Source organism: Ahaetulla prasina, chromosome 2 (assembly GCF_028640845.1).
Source record: "Ahaetulla prasina isolate Xishuangbanna chromosome 2, ASM2864084v1, whole genome shotgun sequence".
Lineage (NCBI taxonomy): Eukaryota > Metazoa > Chordata > Lepidosauria > Squamata > Colubridae > Ahaetulla > Ahaetulla prasina.
The window spans coordinates 218,539,503-218,546,060 of NC_080540.1; positions in this window are offsets into that span (position 1 = coordinate 218,539,503).

The following is a 6,558-nucleotide window of genomic DNA, read 5'->3' on the forward strand; positions in this document are numbered from 1 at the left end:
TGACCAGAGAAATAAAAGAATGAAATGAAAAAAGATTAAGATTAGGAAGTTACGGTGGATGGTAATTCTGATTATATATTAAATATAAAATAGAGATGAAAAAGGGAAAAGTAGAAAAGGAGTATAATGGCAGGAAATGAAATATATAAATTAAATTTGGGGAAAATAAGCTGTATGAATTTTAACCCAGTCAACAAGCCCTTCCTAAATTGGTCAAACTGCTTTTCCTATTAACCCCCAACTCAATGCACTGCTTAAAATCAAGTAAGTTTCATCCTTCTGGTGTGTATAATATTTCTTCTTGTACTTCCTCATTCCTCAGTTGAGGAAACAGCCTTGGAACAGCCAAAAAGAACATAGACACCCTTATTGGTTAACTGATGATTTAAAGTCTTGTTAATCTTCCTATTAGTTTCAGTCCAAATAACAGGATAAACTCATTTCATGTTAAATAATCTTTATTAAATATTTTCATAGGTTACATATATATTTCAATTTTCTATTTATTAGCCTGTTTTTATACCAAAAATAATAATTTAACATTCTCTGAAGCAACCTTTCATTGGTATAGTAAAGTTAAGGACCTCCAGGAGGCAGTAAATAACTTGTCCCATCCTTTTTTGGATAGGTACACATGGTTAGGATGCTGGGTGGACAAGCAACAAGTTTGAGAGCTGAGTGTTGCCCTGGGACAATGGGCTCCCGTCCTTCGCTCCAACTCCTGCCAAGCCATAAAAGGAAACTCTAGGCGTCCCCTGGGCAACAGTCACTGGCTAATTTTTTAAACCCTTGGTGCTTCTGACATGAATGCAATGCAATCCTTCTTGGGATCATCAGATATATATAGCCAGATCTTATTCTACAGAATTCATATCTTCTATCGGAGACTAAACTCATGGTCCATTAGATGACTATAGAGTTGGGGTTATTATTTAACATTTTAAGAGGCACAGTTTATCATTCAGAATATGCATTTACTACCTATTTTTAAATTGCCATTGTTTCTTAATGTGAGCTTTTTGGAGGTCAAATGCCAAAACTACATCTATGACCTAACATTTTTCTTTCTTTTTTTCTACATTACAGGTTCAACGAAATTTCTGAGACAGCCTCATCTTGAAGCAGATACACAAGAACAAAGGACATCACATGAACTCTGGAACAATCATTTAACAAGAACTGAAAACTTTTAAAAAGAAAAGTATATAAGATTGAGATCAAGCTTTCAAACTTGATTTCTCAATCACCTGAATACAGCAAACCGATCCTCCACCAATTCTTTAAGCATAAGATGTGATTGCCATTCTGGAGAAAGGCCTACTTGACATTTAAACATAGTATTTTAAAACTATTTATTTATTATATTTATACAATTCCAGATATTATTTATTTTTTAATATTTAACATTCCACTTTTTTTAAAAAAAAGAGTATTTAAGTGTATGTATTCTTTAGATGTTATTTATACTTCGACTAGGGCTATCACCCCAAACATTGCATTGCTGTTTAATTTATCTATGGTTGTAAGCAGAAGTGCAGACATGAAATAGAATTCCGATTTGGATTTTTGTCAGAACAGAACAAATACCTTAATACATTGATTTTCAGACATAAAGGAAGCCGCAACCAAAGTTGAAAAGATCCTTTTTTCAAATGATGGCAGAATACAGGTAGTCCTTAACTTACGACCACAACTGAGCCCAACATTTCTGTTGCTAAGTAAGACCATTATTAAGTGAGAAAAATAAATATTTTTAACGATTGCTTTGACTGACAAACCTTACAGTGGCTTTCAATTGCTAGATAATCCTATTATCTAGCAACTGAAACAATTTCCTGTTGTTATTATCTGAGATTGATCTATGATGGTCATTTGTTGTATAATATTTGCATTCTTTTTATTGCCTTTATCGGTTCTAATATTTTATCAGCTATAAAATGTTTTCATAAAGTTTCCATTGTTGTTTTATGGGAAAATAATAATATTTTTTCTAAATAAAGAGCAATCTAAACGTTCCCGAGCTTTTCTCCATTATATATAATTTTAGAAATGAAGACAGCTAAAAAAGTTGAAGTCCTTTGATCTTATTGTAAACACTCCTCCACTTATTAGTCAATTGATACATTCATTTAGATTCAAATTTTCAGAGATGGTGAAAAAAGTAAGGTTCTACATTTAGGCAAGAAAAACCAAACACACAAGTATAATAATATAGGTGGTAGCTGGCTCAATAGTAGCAACTGTGAGAGGGATCTTGGGGTCCTAGTGGACAATAATTTAAATATGAGCCTGCAGTGAGCTGCAGCTGCCAAAAAAGCCAACACAGTCCTAGACTGCATAAACAGAGGGATAGAATCAAGATCACATGAAGTGTTAATACCACTTTATATACCACTTGGTAAGGCCACACTTGGAATACTGCATCCAGTTTTGGTCACCACAATGTAAAAAAGATGTTGGGATTCTAGAAAGAGTGCAGAGAAGAGCAACAAAGATGATTAGGGGACTGGAAGATAAAACATATAAAAAACAGTTGCTGGAATGGGGTATGTCTAGTTTAATGAAAAGAAGGACTAGGGGAGACACAATAGCAGTCTTCCAATATTTGAGGGGCTGCCCCAAAGAAGAGGGAGTCAAACTATTCTCCAAAGCACTTGAAGGCAGGACAAGAAGCAATGGGTGGAAACTAATCAAGGAGAGAAGCAACCTAGAACTAAGGAGAAATTTGCTGAGAATTAAAACAATTAATCAGTGGAACAACTTTCCTCCAGAAGTTTGAATGCTCCAACACTGGACATTTTTAAGAAGAGATTGGACAACCATTTGTCTGAAATGGTATAGGGTTTCCTACTTGAGCAGGGGTTGGACTGAAAGACCTCCAAGATTTCTTCCAACTCTTTTATTCGGTTATTCTGAAATACATCATGACAAAGCAGCATACACATAGTAAAGAGGATGTGATAAATATATCAGCTACACCAATGGTGGGATTCACATAATTTAACAACTGATTCTCTGCCCTAATGATTTCTTCCAACAACCAATTCACCAAAGTGCTCAGAAAATTAACAACTGGTTCTCCCAAAGTGGTGCGAACTGGCTGAATCCCACCACTGAGCTAGGCCTATCAATCTTTTATTTTGTGGCCTAGTATCATGGGCCCAAGAAATGTCAGTACTTTTAGTAAAAATATAAAATTCCCTTTGGTAAAACTTTTTTTCCCTTGCGATCAAATGGATGCATACAGGTTTTGACAGTACTAAAACAGTGGTTTGTCTGTTGGTAGTCCAAGTGCTAAGCAGAAATACTTCTACCCAAGTACTAGGCAAGCCAACTCTATTTAGCTGTTCAATATCAATTAATTTTGAGTGTTTTTTAAAATGAGAAGTTGTACAGAAGTATTGTTCGGAAAGTCCTCAAGTTACAACCAGAATTGGGTCTGGAATTCTGGTTATATGTCACTGCGGTCGTAAGTCGAGGTTCCCACACAACTGGACCTAATTTTTTAATAGTTTTTATGGTGGTTGTTAAGTCAAACACATGGTTATTAAGTGAATCCATTCATCTAAATGGGTGTTTTTTTGGTCAGAAACCAGCAGAAGCCATTACAGATTGAGGTCATGTGACTATGGGGTGCTACAACTGGTCATAGATACAAACTGATTGCCAAGCACCCAAAATTTAGTCATGTGACTGTGGGGAGAGGGCAGTGTGATATTTTATGATAATGGAACTGTTTTACAAATCATCATGCACCCTTTCCAAGGCCCTCATAACTTTCAATGGTCATTAAACAGTTGGTAGTAAGTCTAATATATACAGATAGTCCTTGACTTAGGACTACAATTGAGCCCAAGTAAAACATTTGTTAAATGAATTTTGCCCCATTTTACAACTTTTCTTGCCACCGTTGTTAAGTGAATCACTGCACTCATTAAATTAATGACACAGTTGTTAAGCGAATCTGGCTTCCCCATTGGCTTCCCCATTGACTTTGCTTGTCACATGACTGCAGGACCCTGCAACCATCATAAATATATAAATATGACTCATATAAATATGTGTCAGTTGCCAAGCGTCTGAATTTTGAACACATGGTCATGGGGATGCTGTAACAGTTGTCAGTGTGAAAAACGTCCATAAGTCACTTTTTCAGTGACTTTGTAACTTTGAACGGTCACTAAATGAATTGTTGTAAGTGGAGGACTACTTGTACATTACCTTTAAAGATGTCATGTCTCTTCTGACCACTAGAGGGCGAAATGAGATCAAGGCTGCATAAAGAAACTTCACTCATGCTGTAAAATTAATCACATTTGTAATATAGTGATTGCGCATAGTTTATCAGTTGAAAAGGTGAGATCTTTCAGAAAATGTGGTCGGCATTGTGCCTAACCACAACTAATCAATTGCACTCCTTTTCCAGGATTTTAATTCCTTACCATTCCCCACACATTATTTTTCCTCCAGCTCTGGAGGAAAGTTCGGCAAGCATTCACTTAGAGTACTTAGTTCTAATTTTTCTCACTGGTTTGAGTTTCCTTTTTTTTTAAGAGAAAGAAGATTGACCCATTAAGCTATTAGGCTTTTTCCCCCCCAAAGGCCTTTTTTAAAATAAATAAATAAATGAGGCTTTACTGCATATGCTGAGAGGTGGTTTCCTTTTGAAGACATATTGGTGGAAAGACTAGTTTGTATAGTAACTTATTTATTACAAATATAGTCCTCATTTAGTGACCACAAATTGGGACTAGCAACTTGATTGTTAGGCGAAGCAGTTGCTAAGTGACACTATGACTGTGCTTATGACCTTACTTCATCTTTCCTTTGCTTTACAGACCTGTTGAAGGTTGTAATTACAAGGATTTGTCATAAAGTTACTTTTTCATCACTGTAGTAACTGTGAAGGATCGTGAAACAAGGCAGTCATTAAATAAGGACTACTTACACTATTTATTAAGCATTTGCAGTGTTTTCTCAGTTATATCCAATAACCCATCATGCCAGTTCACCAAACAGCCCCCAAATGGAGCCAGTTGATCGGCTTTAAAGAAAATGACTATCAACAGCTTGCAGGGAGAATCAGTTTCTTCATACTTATCAGATAATAATGTTAATTCTTCCCTATTCCACCATGTATCTTTCCTGAAGAAGTTCATTTGCGAAGATTGGAGACAAAAACATATGAATTATCGCTGCAGGATTTGGGTTTGGCTAGTCTAAAGAAAAGAATAATTGGGAGCGACATGATAGCAATTTTTCAATATTTGAGCAGCTGCCACAAAGAAGAGGGGGTCAATTTATTCTCCAAAGCACCAGAGGGCAGGACAAGAAACAATGGTTGGAAACTAATCAAGAAGAGAAGCAACCTGAAATTAAGGAGAAACTTCCTAACAGTGAGGACAATTAACCCGTGGAACAGCTGGCCTTCAGAAGTTGTGGCCACTCCATCACTGGAGGTTTTTAAGAAGAGACTAGACAGCTACTTTACTGAAATGGTATAGGTCCACCTTGGCAAACCTATGGAACACGTGCTGGAAGCGGCATGCAGAATCATCCCGCAGGGAATGCGCAGCCTCGCTGGCTTCTCTTCCACATTCCTGTGCACACACACGTGTTGGTCAGCTGGCTGCCACATGCGTGGGAGCGGTAAAACCTGGAAGAGTGGGGTTCCACCGCGCATGCGCAGGCCAGTACCCTAATTTCCAGGTTTACATTGCACGCATCGCAGCCAGCTGTTTGTTGGGCATGTGTCCGTGCCGGAAACTGGAAGTTTGGGTGCAGGCTTGTGCATGTGATAGACCGCTGCTCTTCCGGGTATCATCGTTCTCGCGTGCGCGAAGGCCAGCGGGGCCGCACATTCCTCGCGGGATGGTTTCGTGTGCCATTTCCGTCACGCAGGCCGGCACATGGTAACGTAAAAGGTTAGCCATCACTAGTATAAGTTCTCCTGCTTGAGCAGGGGGCTGGACTAGAAGACCTCCAAGATCCCTTGCAGCTCTATTCTATTTGTAAGATCTGGGATATTGCTAGTACAGGTAGTCCTCAGGTTTCGATTGTAAAGGAGCCTATTGATTGCAACTGACCCAAAGTTACGATATTTTTTCACGTGGTTGTTAAGTGAATGTAGTGGCCGTTAAGCAATTGCCACAGTCATTAAGTAAATACCTGTTTTCAACAAAGCTGTGGTAAAATGTGACTGTGGAATACTGCAAATGGCCATAAATGCCACCCAGTTGCCAAGCGCCTGAAGTGCGGTCATGTGACACACACACATACCCCAGGGTGGTTAAACATCAGAACTTTGAATTTGGGTTCACTAGCAGATATGTGCTAGTCGTTCCTGACTCTTGGGGGCGGTGCTCATCTCCGTTTCAAAGCCGAAGAGCCAGCACTGTCAGAAGACATCTCTGTGGTCATGTGGCCAGCATAACTCAATGCCAAAGGCGCGCAGAACACTGTTACCTTCCCACCAAAGGTGGTCCCTCTTTTTCTACTTGTATTTTTTACTTGCTTTTGAACTGCTAGGTTGGCAGAAGCTGGGACAAGTAACGGAAG